The following is a 14,335-nucleotide window of genomic DNA, read 5'->3' on the forward strand; positions in this document are numbered from 1 at the left end:
TATGCTCCTGGTCCATCTATTAGAGGAGATCATCAGTCGGCAAGGAGGCATGCAAGTAAGTGCTTGTGTGTCTGCATGTGTGTGGTTGTAGTAATCAGAAGAAGAGTGTTTAAGTGTACAAATGTTTGTGTGTGCATGCGTCATGTGTGTATACATGTGGGTGGGTGGGTGTGGGCGTGCATGTATGTGCTTTAGAGCAGTGGTTCTTAACCTGGGGTGCGGGCACCCCCTGGGGGTGCGCCAGAGATTCCAGGGGGTGCACGGAATTTTGTTTGTGTTGAGGTTGTGACCAAAATTCTGCTAGCAAACATTATAATCAGACCAAATTAAATCAAATGAAAACATGTTTTGCTCCCCATGTAAAGTTATCAAGGTATTGGTAAATGTTTTAAGCCAGATTCATTTAATATTCTGTATTTCATATTCACTTAAATAATATTTTTGTGCGTATACGCGTGTAGAAGTTTGGGTTGGGGGTGCGCGGCTTGTCTTGGACAGAGGTAAGGGGGTGCTTTAAGAAAAAAGGTTAAGAACCATTGCTTTAGAGTGTGTGTGTGTGTGTGAGAGAGAGAGAGAGAGAGAGAGTGAACGGGTGTAATGTGCGTGTGCTTATGTCCCTGCATGTGTCACTGTGTGAGCGTTTTCGTGTACGAGTGAGTGTGTGTGTTCATGTGCATGTGTGTTTGGAATCAATGGGGATTATGGGATCCTTATCGATGCTTCTTTTACTGCAGGCAGCCTAATTCATCACCAATGACAATTATACTGGAGAGAGAGAGAGAGAGGGACTGAGGGAGGGAGAGAGAGAGAGAAGGGAGTGAGGGAGAGAGAGAAGGGAGAGAGGGAGAGAGAGAGAAGGGAGAGAGGGAGAGAGAGAGAAGGGAGGGACTGAGGGGGAGAGAGAGAGGAGGAAGAGAGAGGGATAGGAGGAAGAGTGGGGGAGAAGAGTAAGAAAGAGGGGAAAGAGAGAGAAGCGATAGGCAAATAGGGGAAGAGAAGAGGGAGAAGAGGAGAGGGCATTGAGTTGTGTAGAATAGAGCGTACTGAACGGCAAAGAGAGAGGAGAGAATGGAAAAGAGGAGAGGAAGAAGAGAGAGGGGGAGAGGAGGAAGAGAGAGAGATAGCAAATGGTCGCCGTGCCGAATGACAAGAGGTGCTGTGGGGGAAATCTAGGGTTAGGTGCTGTTTCCACGTAGCAGGATATTTTCTTTAGCAGGGTATTTTTTTTTTCTCCTGTTGAGGTGTAAAAGCAACATGTGGATAAAAATAAATCCTCCATTGTAACAAATGAAACATTTTTTTCCCCCTGCCCACTAAACATAGAACGTCACATAGACGTTCATATCTTGTCCATATCGCGTCCGTCCGTCTAAGACCAGTTCTGTACCCAAAAATGACGTGCAAAATAGGTATACTATTTTGACGTCAAACTATGAGGTCCATTAGACGTCTGAATATAGTTAATCATTTACCCAATGGGGACTGCCTAAACAGATGTGTCAAAAAAAATAACACATTGGGATGTGTAGACAGCATTGACAGATTATGTGTCATTTTTTTGTAAGATTTCACAGAATGTGTGAAACCTGAAGTTAAGAGATTCATTTCTGGGTCGTGCTACAACAAGTGAGAAACTAACGGCCGTTTGGCTGTCCAATCGCGTGACTGTGGACATTTGAAAGCAGACTTCCGCCCGCCTTTTCTACCGTTGGAAATGCAAGATGCGGCGACTTGACTTCAGACACCGAGAGAGGCTGGCGTAAGTAATTCACTTTATTGGTATAATTTCGTAACAATTACGTGTGTTACCGTTAATGTATGGTTAAAATCAAACCCTGCTTCACAAGTTTTGCTGTACGAACATTGGAACAGCCTCAGTGATTCTGTGAACATTAAGCTAGCCTACAGATTTAGCTAGTTATTGATACTCAGTTAGCTATTGATCTTTAACGCTTGCACTATAAATTATATTTATTTTCTTTTAATTCACATGTGGACTAACTTAATGGTTAAAACGTGTTGTGTTGGGAAAATTAAAGGTTTGAAATGTGATATTGGATGGTTTGCTAACATTGGTTGCTAATATGGTAACTGATAATTAGCTGGTGTGGAATAAATCAGGCGGCACTTTACTGATGTGAAGTTTGAAAGCTATTTTCTGAACATAAAAGAAAGAAAGTCTGACAGGATTTGTGCAAGGATACTGAAACACCACGGATGGATTGACGTAGAGCTAGTACTGGTAGTGGGGCAAAAGTGGATGCTGCTAGTAACAGGTATCGGAGGGGGCAAGGCAAGGGCTAGCTAGCATAGAGGCGATTTTAAACTTCAGCGCTTCAAACGTAAGCAGTTCTGCGTCAAATCATGTAAATCAGACCATCCGCCACCCTCGTACATGATAAAGAATAGCACCAGTAAAAGCAAGCAGTATCCCACTGTTTTGTGTTGGCTCGATGAAAGGTGATAGAAACGAATTTCCGAATCACATTATGTCGGCTTGGTTGTTGTTGTGGCCAGTCAATAGACAAGCTTTGAACCGTAGTTCCATGTAATTGTCGTGGTTTTCACTGTTTCAGTATGTAGTTGAATATGGTAGATCTGGGCAACTGGTCAACGCTGTCGTGTTTTGTCTCGGTAGACCTCGTATGACGGTGTGTTGGGAAAATACCGGCAGTTGTTTCAGATGGAGGGTGCGACGTGCCAGATGTACGCTGTTCGAGGGATAAAACTGCCACGCACGAGATTTTGTAGGCAATGGTAATTGGTGACGATACCATGTGGCAGAGTAGAACAGCTGCGTGTGAAGTGTGGCGACTACCAAGGTATCAACACCAGTTATGGCTACGGGATTTTAAAAGTACCTTCAATGCACTGGGAACTAACGTGCTCTCCCCCTCTCTCTCTCTTCTCTCTTCGTCAGGGCCCAGGTCTTGTGGCCACATCTGTCCAAGCTCCTACTCTGATTGAACAGTTGGATGATCAGACTGATGGTAAGTGTGTGTGTGTGTGTGTGTGTGTGTGTGTGTGTGTGTGTGTGTGTGTGTGTGTGTGTGTGTGTGTGTGTGTCATATTGTCTATGTGATCATGTGTCTAATTGCCATCCACTTACAGGCCCTCTGCCTCCTTTCATTTGTTTTTTTAGATTTTTTTTTATTGTTGTATTGTATGCAATTGTGATAAATATGTTACTGTGATAGTGTTATAATAACACAGAGACTTTGGTAAATGTGAAATTTAAGTACTGCTGTACAATTTTCTGCTCTCATTTTCAGATGAAAAGTGCTACACAGTTCTCACACATCTTCTGACTCCGAAGCCGCTGCAGTGTAAAATCTGAGATGTCTTTTCTGGTTGATTTTGTGCAGGTATTTTTCAATGGGTAGTTACTTTTAAAAACTTCTTTTAATCTTTAAAAACACTTTCATGCAGAGCCTCTGTTAGGACCTCATTGCGATACAGAGTTATGACCTTGTCACCAAAATGTCAATGACCATATTTTAACCTGCTATTTAAGGCCGTCATAGCCATATTCTTATAACAATGCAGTTAAGTTCAAGAGAACTATAGTTTGGTGATATGGATCCCAAACGGAAGGGAACAGCAGCGGTTTGTAGTTGTAGAGAACTAATTAGCGCCAAGTGTTGTTAACCTGTTGTTTCTTGTTTACCTGTCACAGTAGCCCATAGCACTTTTGTCATAGAGAGCAACTTGGTCAGTAAATATGTGCCTGCTGTATAAAGTAGCAGTATTTGGATGAGTTACAGCTAACACGGACGGCAAACTTGAGACTGTATATTGTGTGTTTGACAGATTTCTGACAGCGACAGCGATGGTGAGGGAAGCAGTGTACCGAACTCTCAGATGACTCGGACCAGGTGACCAAACCCATGCAAAGCACAATGTGAGTACACACACACACACACACACACACACACACACACACACACACACAGACCATGAGTCAACATAGTAGCCCCTACAATATTTTTCCAATTTATTGCTGTATGCTTACCATATCCATCATGTTGATGTGTGTTAATGCATCCTTGTGTGTGTATGTGTTGGTGTTAGGACTGTGCTGAGGCGTTCCGCCCCCCTCCCCCTCCACACCACTCAAGGCACGGCGGCGGCCCAACCGCAAACTAACGTGAGTACACAACACACACACACTTGTGTGCATGCCACGCACTGACACTTTCTCTACAGTGACTTGTCAACTTTCCTTACATTGTGTGTGTGCGTGTGACAGGGAGATTAACATGAGGCTGAATGCGCTTGGCTCCCTGCTGCGTCCATCACCAGAGGGGCCGGATTGCTGCGGCAGCTAGCCAATTAAAGGAGGAGGATGAAGGAGAGGAGTCTGACGATGCCGACATCGCCATCGTATGCAGTCCACGCCCTCGCAGGAAAACCAGCCAATGAAAACGCTTGCAGCAGCATCAGCAGAACACACCGGCACGACTGGTAAACTTAAAGATACGCCACAGACCAGACATACACCAAATACAACTAGCACAGGTACACACACACACACACACACACACACACACACACACACACAGCAGTACATCTGTTTTGTATAGCGCTTTGCCTAGTCAAAGACTTTTTACAGGAAGTATTATAATTCTGTTTTATAGTTGGGGGAAGCCATGGAAAGTAGATAACCCTATACAGCTGATGTGTGTGTCAGTAATATTTATGTGTATGTGTGTTGCAGACAGAGCTTCTGAAGCATGCAGTGGAAGACCTGTCAGTCAAGCTAAAGGTCCCGCCCTCCAACCTGCTGCTGCTGCACGGAGAGGCGGAACTTAACACCTCACACACTATTGGCCAGCTAGGACTCTGCATCGCTGACATCTTTGGTAGGAATGTGTGTGTGTGTTTGCGTTTGGGTGTGTTTGCGTGTGGGTCTGTGTTGGTGCAAGTCAGTCTTGGCTCCTTCCTGATATTATACTGTATAAGTTCATACGTATACCGCATTGCAAAATGAATTTCATATACAGTATATCACGAAAGTGAGTACACACCTCACAGTTTTTGCAGATTTTTGATTATACATTTTCATAGGAAAGCATTACAGAAATTTCACTTTGACACAATGATTAGTGACCTTTTAACAACTTATTTAACCGCTTAAATTTCTTGCGTCAGCATGACAGTCATGAAGTAACGAAGATGGTTGACAGTTCTTATGTTCACTGTCCCTGGGTCGCTACAGTATGCTCAAAATTCATCATTTAAAGACGGTTTTAGCTAAATTTTCTCCCATGGGAGACCATGCCCCCAGACCCCCCTAGTATGACTCAACACTATCCCCCAAAAACGCCACTGCACACCACACATTCGCGCGCACCGCTGCAGCACACGCGCCGCTCCGTGCCACCGCGCCACGCCGCACCTTTCTCACCTTTTTCACCCCTGACCCGTTTTCATGCCTGTATACTTAGTTTGACTGGTATGCTTCATACCTTTCAATCAGTTAAGTAAAACTTGCTATTAAGTATTATTGATGATGTCTCTCTCTCTCTCTCTCTCTCTCTCTCTCTCTCTCTCTCTCTCTCTCTCTCTCTCTCTCCCCCTTCTTCTTCTTCCTCCTCTTCTACTTCTTCTCAGTCTGGAACCAACTTCACATCCCTCTTCACTGCACTACTGACACTGAGATGGAATCCACAACCCAACCACTAGTGGTCTGCATTGGGAACCTGAAGACTCTGTCATAACCGCCAGGAATGACCGTGTGACCATTCCCGTTGCAGACGGCCTGACTTGCACAATTGACAAGCTGTTCAAGCTTTACTGGGTCTGCAACTTGTTATATCCAGCACAGCTCAGCTCTGTTTTCACCTTCTTTGAATATGTTTATGACGTTCCCATCTCAACCAACAAACGAACAAAGGCACTACAACTTCTCTCAAAGCTTCCCAGCAGCCCAGTGATCACTCAACATGTGTTTATGCCCAAAATGTAAATAGCTACTACAGACATCAAGAAAGTAGTTTGGCATCTTTGTCATGTACACGCTTTGTCAGATGCACAGGATATGATGATAATTTGCAGCCAAGATGGCTGTTCAAGTGTACAAGGACTTACTATGTAGACACCACCTACGTAGATATGTTGTAAAACTGGACGATTGTGAAATGATATGATGTGGCAGATGTAAGACCCATTGATGTAATGCAGAGTTTTCATTCAGATGAACTGTCTCTTAACCCAAGGTACAATGTCTTTTCTTCCAATATGTTGGATCCTACAGTATTTCATAAGAAAGTTTTCAAGAGTATTTAACACTACTTCGAATTTCAAGACTTTTGGGTTTTGTAATACACCGGTAATGTTGTTAAGAGATGATAGTGTACGAGTCATAATCATCAATACTTCATGAAATTCGCAGTGGTGTTAATTATTCTTGAAAAAGATCACATTTGTTATCTCCCCCTCTTCTGAAAAGCCTAACAAAAAAGAATATGACAGTAAAGTTAATGTAATACAATTTTTTTTTAATTGAATGTAAACACAACTCTACAAAAAAAACAAAAAAAACGTTGCAGAGGTATGTAGTCAAGACTTTTGAAGATTTAACCTTGTAAACAAAAGTGTTTGCTAAATAAAAGTAAACCCCCCCTGTCACTTTCCATGTGATAATTGTCTGTATATTTTGAAAACTATAAGTTTCAAGGTTTTTAATGCTGTCACTTAAATGTTTGAATGACAACTCAGAGTTAATTTAAAGTCAACAAGAGTGATGTCCCATTTGCTATAAGACATTTTATTTATTTTAGCAACAGATTAGAACATTTGAGTGATCTGAATGGGAGGCAGTGATGAGGTTACTTCAGTTCTGAAGCAGTCGATACAATTAACAAGAAATGCTATTTTGCATTGTGTTGCATACATGGAGCATCAAAGGACTTTTTAAAGATAGTGTAGTTTAACTTTTTTGCTTTGAAAATCTGCCATCTTAATTCAACGAGTCTGTGGGTAAGAATTGACCTGTTTGTTAGGTTGTTAGGCTTTTGTTATGAGGCTATGTTAGGTTATCTCGTTTTAGCAAATGGAGTTTTGGATGGAATAAATGTAATGGCCGCACTACTGAGGTAAGGAGGGGGAGAGGTTCATTCCAATTTCGAAAAAGACGTTGATAAGACATCCCTAATGACCTAATATGGACTAGAATTTGCCCTTATCTGGAGGTCCTGATGACGTTCATACCTGACGTCATAATAACGCAAAAAAAAAGACGTCATCTGGCGTTACATTCTGGTACCCTGCTGGGACGTCCAACAATGACCTGGAAAAGACGTTGTTTGGACGTCTTTTTGCCCAGTGGGTTGCTTTTTATACCTGGATTTTAAATATCTGCTACGTGGAAACGGAAGGCCAAAACCAATGCAACCAGGAGAAAAAAATATCCACATATAAAAATATCCAGCTACGTGGAAACAGCACCTTAGAGAGATTGGGAAAGAGGGGGAAAAGAGGCAGGAAAGGCAGGAGATATTTGGGAGAGGGAAAGAGCAGAAAAGAGTGTGAGGGAGAATTAAAGAGAGGAAGGGTGGAGAAGTTGAATAGAGCGAATGGCAGAGAGGAGAGATTGGGAAAGTGGGGGAGAGAAGGAATTGAGAGGGGTAGATGAGGGAGAGAAGGAGGAGAGGAGGCGGAGGAGAGAGCGAGGGAGAAAGACAGAGAGAGGAGATAGGCAAATAGGGGAAGAGAAGAGGGAGACGGGAGGGCATTGAGTTGTGTTGAATAGAGCGTACTGAATGGCAAAGAGAGAGGAGAGAATGGAAAAGAGGAGAGGTGGAGAGAGGAAGAGAGAGGTGGAGAGAGAGAGATAGCAAATGGTCGCCGTGCCGAATGACAAGAGGTGCTGTGGGGGAAATTTAGGATTAGGTGCCGTTTCCACGTAGCAGGATATTTTTTTAGCAGGGTATTTTTTTTCTCCTGTTGAAGTGTAAACGCAACATGTGGATAAAAATAAATCCTCCTGTAACAAATGAAACATTTTTTTCCCCCTGCTTTTTATACCTGGATTTTAAATATCTGCTACGTGGAAACGGAAGGCCAAAACCAATGCAAACAGGAGAACAAAATATCCACATATAAAAATATCCAGCTACGTGGAAACAGCACCTTAGAGAGATTGGGAAAGAGGGGGAGAGGAGGCAGGAGAGGAAGGAGATATTTGCGAGAGGAAAAGAGCAGAAAAGAGTGCGGGGGAGAATTAAACTGAGAAAGAGAGGAAGGGTGGAGAAGTTGAATAGAGCGAATGGCAGAGAGGAGAGATTGGGAAAGTGGGGGAGAGAAGGAATTGAGAGGGGTAGATGAGGGAGAGAAGGAGGAGAGGAGGCGGAGGAGAGAGCGAGGGAGAAAGACAGAGAGAGGAGATAGGGAAATAGAGGAAGAGAAGAGGGAGAGGGGAGGGCGTTGAGTTGTGTTGAATAGCGTGTACTGGAAAAGAAGAGAGGTGGAGAGAGGTGGAGAGGAGAAGGAAGAAAGCAAGAGAGAGGAGGAAGAGAGAGGGGAATGATGAAGAGACAGGAGGAGAGGAGGCGAGGGAGAAAGAAAGAGAGAGGAGGTGGAGAAGGAGAGGAGAAAGAGAAAGATAGCGAATGGTCGCCGTACTGAATGACAAGAGGTGATGTGGGGGGAAAGCAGCAGGTTTTAATTACTTCTCTGCTTTGTTTGACGCCAAACTCATCTCCCAGACACACACACACACACAGCTCTCCCACATGGCATTTTACATAATGAATTTTCCACTATTCTGTCTCTCTACTCTCCAACCTTTCCTGCCCTCCCCGCCTCCTTTGTTCCTGATTCTCATTTTCTCAATTTCTCATTCTCGCCAACTTGCTATTGCATACAGATGACGATGCTCATGCCGAATATCAATATGAGACTTAATTTCATCGTAAACAGATGGCGAGGATGTTAGTTTAGCACGTTTCATGCAACTTTATATTATATTTATATTAGGCTCTTTTCCACGTACAACCTGGCTAAGCCATGTCGAGCTGAGTGGTGCTGTTAAACAAGCCTGGTTTATGTTTTCATCAGTGTTCCATGGTAGGCCTATATGCATTTTTGGTGCTGTCACATAGCATTACTTTACATGGGCTAATTGACCTACTGTAAGGCCGAAATCGAATTAGGCTATCAATAGTTTCAGCAACATCATATTTGGATACTACTGTATATTGTTGATCTCTGCCTTTAATATCAAAGTAATTAACAGTCAAACTACAAAGCATTCCAAGAAAGTTGATCTGGTGGCCGCCATGATAATTTTGATTGAGCATACGAGCTCGGTAATAGGCAGCAACTTGCCCAGTTAAAGGAGTATACCACTTTTCACTTTTGTCGCTAAGCTAATGAAAGTCAATGGATTGTAGCATGCTACACGGATCCATTGCCTTTCACTAGCTAAGCGACATGCTCCCTCTTTTAACTTGTCTTAAAGCAAGACAGCGGCTTACATGAAAAATAAGACACTTTACCACCTTTATAAACCCTGGCCAACGATTTTAACTGTATTAAGCCCCAAAATAGTGGCATATCCCTTCAGGCCAGTTCAGCTAGTCAAAAAAATAAAAAATAAAAAAGGGCTGGTTCTTGATCTGTGCCCAGTGTTGCAAAAAAAAAAAAAAAACCAGAGTCACTATTGGCTCCCTGAAGAGTCGCTAGAAGTCGTCACGATGTTATGAATGTCGTTCCCGCATCACACACAACACACCAATCTGTAGAAAATGTGCCTACATGGCTACCTTCATTATACAAAACGTCTTTAAAGGTTTAAAGGTACACTGTAAGATTTTTGGTTGTTTATGTCCAGAAATCATGCTACCCATTCACTAATGTGAGATTTTTCATGAATACCACCATTATCAAATTCAAAAGTATTCATTATGACTGGTATTGCGGCTAGATCAACCAATTTGTTGAGCGCCGCGGTGGGCTAAGCAGAGGGAATCAAACTTGTTTACGCGCACTTCATACTGATGTAATGTCCACACATTCGACTCCGTTTCTTGAGGTTTATTTGCTCACCATTTCACACGAGACCCCAATAGTCTTTAGACCCCAATGGTCTTTCCAGATGCAAGGCAGAGCAATTATTCCAGGTTAACAGAGTGCAGTTAGTAGTCCATACGATGTAGTGCGAGTGCAGTGCGGTACGCAAAAGGATGGCCTTCCCCCATGCTCACCCCACGCCAAACTGAATCGAAGCGCAGGTGCCAGGTGGGCACTAATTAAAGGGCTTCCAATTGCGCACCACACACGCCCAGCGTCACACCCATGTCCACAGTAACCAATAAACAAAAAACACAAATGAAAGTAAACCAATCCCCATAATGATGATACCAAAATGAAAACAAAAAATAAAGAAAGTAATTATGGCTCCTACATTCCGGCCCCTAATTATGCTTCTGGCAATAATTACCTTTAACCAAAATATGTAGGAGACGAAACTAATGACAATTTTAAGTTAAATTACTATTTTGGATCTAGAACTTGTAAGTATGCTCTTTTAGTGCATTTTTCTCTCTGGTAATTTGATCTTTGTTATTTGATCTCCATACAGCTAATTAGTCCTCTGCTTCCTGTAGAAGACATAATTTAGTGATGGGTCTATCCAGGAATCATTTTGTCGTTTTGAAACGAACTCTGACGAATCAGTTCCTGTCTGGATCCGCTTCCACAACTCTTGCGCTTGGGCGCTACTTGGTCCACCTCCATGGTCTTGTGTCTCGAGCTGGCGCCTTCTGGAATGAATGTGGTTCTGTATGTCACGGCACTTCTTGCCCTTGTTGTCCACATGGAACACCAGCAGACGATCGTAGGCCTTGGTCTTGATCTGCATGACGTTCTCCTCAGTCAGCGGGCTGGTCTCTGCATACAGATTCTGATTCTCAGACAGCTCGCTGATTTTGCGCATGTCGTACTTGCTGGCCACCACCAGAAGAAGTTTGTTGGAGAAGAGGCGGTTGCCATGGAACAGCTCCATCTGCTGGCTAAGACTGTGATCACACTGCCCGGATGGATCCCTGATGTGCAGGACAACTGAGCGCAAGTGGGCCAGCGTGGCTATGGCCTGCATCTCAATGGTGTTCTGGTCCTTCAGCGTGCGATCCAGGATGCCAGGGGTGTTCACAACCCGCACCTTCACACTCTTCTTCTCCTGCAGCCTCCTTTCCGGCTGTACTCCTGCTCCAGATTGGGCGAGCTCTTCCATCAGCTCTTTCCTCTTTCGTTCACAGTACAGCATCCATTTCCTGAACCACAGCAGCCAGTCGACAGCTCTCCTCAGCCAGGTCCAAGACAAGAAGTGTCCAATGAAACAAATGAGTGAGTAAGACTGTTCTTCGGCCTGCAGAGCTTTCGAAGACATAACCATCTTCACCTCAGGGTGCTCTGCTGAGAGCTTTCCACTGAGCTTGTTTGCTGACCGCTCAACTTCGGGTTCCATTAGGAAGCTTGGTAACCATGCTTCAGACTTCGGGAACGTGCTCACTCTAGTGCCCCTAGAGGCCAGGTCTACAGGATTGCTAGAGGTGTTCACATATCTCCAGTGAGAGGGTTCAGTTGTGGAGAGAATCTCTGCAACACGATTTGCTCCGAATGTTGTGAATCGTGAGGTCTTGTTGTTGATGTACTTCAGTGCAAATGTAGCGTCACACCAGAGCACAGACTCTTGCAGAGGCATTCTTAAGTCCTTTCTCCACAGCTTATCCATTCTCTTCGCAATTGTGTCACTCGTGAGATCTGTGTAGCAAGTGTGGAACAGACTGTGCTTCTTGAATCTCCTTCTGAGACTCAGGGCACGCTGCATTGCCACCTTTCTGTTGTTGGGCAGCTTTGTGTCTGCTTTTCTCAAGGGCAAACCGATGCTGTAATGCCCATCCAGCAACTTGATCTCCTTCCCAGACTCCATGAAGTGAGTGTCATCTCGAGATGAACCATGCTGCTCAACTTGAGCGCATTCTGGGACGTCGCGCTTTGCCTGCCGCTCCCACTGAGCGTCCAGTGCGACGATGGAGATTCTGCTGACAGTGGCTGCTCGTTCGACACATGAGGAGTCTTCGGTGCAGTCCCCCCGCAGCGGGCCGTTCACGGTCCACCCCAAGATCGTCTTCACCCCATAAGGAGCACTGTCTGCACCTCGAATGACCTCCCAAGGTTCCAAGGCCCTGGGAACGTTCGTTCCAATGAGCAGGTCCACTTCAGAGTCAATCTCCGTCAGCTTCACATCCTTTAGATGCGTCCATTTCTCCAGGTCTTCCTGTTTGGGAATGTTTCCTCGATGGACTGGCATGCATTTCTGTGTATAGAGCTCTGGCAGTGCACTGAAGCAGTCCGTGTCCAGTCCAGCTATTTCCAGATTCGGAACAATGTGGCTGCTGACAACCTTCTCCTGACCCATTGTCCTGAGGAGGATGCCAGTTTTCTTTCCAGTGACGTTCAGCCTATTCATGAGGCGTTCTGTGCAGAATGAAGCGGAGCTCCCCGGATCGAGGAAGGCGTATGTGGTCACTACTTCATTCCCTTTAGTAGATTTCACTCGGACCGGCAAGATGGCAAGTGTACAGTCACGCTCTCCGGCCCCAGTTAGCCCACTAGACTGCACAGGGACTGGACCACTGCCACTGGCCCCTCCACTGTCTCCCTTGCCTCCTTGGTTCGACTTTGCTGCACCAGGTTGTGACTGCTTAGAGGGAATGTGTAACAAGGTAGGATGCCTCAGTTTGCACACCTTACAGAACAGACGTTTTGTGCAGTCTTTACTTCTGTGCCCAATGCACAAACAGCCATAGCACACGCCATTTTCTTTCAGGAATTCCATTTTGTCACTGTGCGCTTTCCTTTCCAATGAAAAGCACATGTCCAAGGTGTGTCCTGCTCCGCAGAACAAGCAAGTGTTTGTGACAGATGAGGCATTGTTCTTGTCATCACATGCTGACTTCATGTAATATTGTTGTGCACCATTATTCATGGGGCCAATGGTAGTTGCAAAACTACTTCCTTTTGCTTTGGCAGAGTAAGGTTGAGATTGAAACTGAGTCACATTTCTCTTTGCACCAACACCTGGAGTATCATGTGCCATTAGGTCTCCAAACAGTGGGTCACTTGCAATTTTGACTTGCCTCTCCACAAACTTGACAATGTCGTGGAAGGAAGCTCTGCGTTTTGATGTTTCCTGTAAAGTGCAAGCCTCTTCCCTCCATCTCTCCTTGAGCTTGTATGGCAACTTCTTGATCACTGTCTGCATGTTACTTGGTGCATCAAGTTCCAAACTGAAATGTATTCCTCTCATTGCATTGCTACACTGCCTTAAGAAGATGCTGTATGCTTGCAGTGATTTCAGGTCTTCTGATTTAATAACAGGCCAGGCTATTATTTTTCCCATATAGGCAGAGGCGATCTTCATGGGATTTCCAAACTGCTCCTGTAGCAGTGACTTAGCCTTCACGTACCCCTCCACCTCAGGCATATGCTCACAGCCTCGCACCAGTTCTCGAGGCTGCCCTCTGGTGTATTGCTCGAGGAAGTACAGGCGATCTCTGGCACTGAAGGTTTTCTGTTCAATGTTGTGTTCGAATGACCTGATGAATGTTTGATAATGCAGTGGGTCTCCATCAAAGGTTTGTATGTCTCGCTTTGGGAGTAAGGAGTAATATTGTTGTTCTACTAGCATTGATGTGATTTCATTCTGTTTTTCCAGGACTGCTGCCATGTGTTTTGACTCAGAACTTTGCATTCCAGATGTAGCTTGTTGATGCTTGATCTGAGGCTTTGGATGGGCAGTATGCAGGTAAGTATGTGTGACTTGTGTTTGTGGTACCATATTGACTTTCAGAGTTGGCGGTTGAACAGATGTGATGGCCTGTGATGGTCTCACTTTGGGCTTGGCGTCCAGCAAGTGGTCTCGTGCTGCAGTATGACGTGGCTGTTGTTGTACTGATGTTGTTGGGACGAATGTCCCAGCTTCCACGTTTAATGGACCAAGATTAACTTTTTTCCTTTCTCTCTCCAGGTAAGAATTCATCGCATTTGATTTGCTTTTGCTCACATCAGATGGGCACGAGTCAGACACTCCAAGCACTTTCAATTTCGCAGCATTTGCAGCAATATCCATTTCTAAAGCCAACTTTTCCTTCCTTTTCTTGAGCATCTGCTCCTCCTCTTCCAGTGCATGTTTGTCTTCCATCCATTTTTGTTTTGCCATGAGTGCAGCCATTTCTGCTTCGGCTTGAATGCGTGCTGCCCGGGTAGGTGAAGTGTGAGGTAGCTGTAACTTTGACGTTTTGGATCGTTTTGAATTATTAGAGCGGAC

At 44.5% G+C, this 14,335-nt stretch overlaps 2 long non-coding RNA genes across 3 annotated transcripts; both read left to right on the forward strand.

Moving 5' to 3' along the window:
• The first annotated feature begins 1,575 nt into the window (after positions 1-1,575).
• LOC134459936 (uncharacterized) lies at positions 1,576-4,291 on the forward strand. 2 transcript variants are annotated; one of them, XR_010036908.1, is made up of 6 exons: positions 1,576-1,759; positions 2,921-2,990; positions 3,273-3,365; positions 3,811-3,901; positions 4,072-4,147; positions 4,250-4,291. It is a non-coding gene; the product is annotated as an uncharacterized LOC134459936 (long non-coding RNA). The 2 variants fall into 2 exon arrangements; XR_010036907.1 differs by lacking the exon at positions 4,250-4,291 and having other exon boundaries at positions 4,072-4,242.
• Positions 4,292-4,315: 24 nt separating this feature from the next.
• LOC134459937 (uncharacterized) lies at positions 4,316-6,630 on the forward strand. Its single transcript, XR_010036909.1, has 3 exons — positions 4,316-4,464; positions 4,718-4,862; positions 5,614-6,630. It is a non-coding gene; the product is annotated as an uncharacterized LOC134459937 (long non-coding RNA).
• Positions 6,631-14,335: the final 7,705 nt, after the last annotated feature.

This window comes from Engraulis encrasicolus, chromosome 12, assembly GCF_034702125.1.
Source record: "Engraulis encrasicolus isolate BLACKSEA-1 chromosome 12, IST_EnEncr_1.0, whole genome shotgun sequence".
Lineage (NCBI taxonomy): Eukaryota > Metazoa > Chordata > Actinopteri > Clupeiformes > Engraulidae > Engraulis > Engraulis encrasicolus.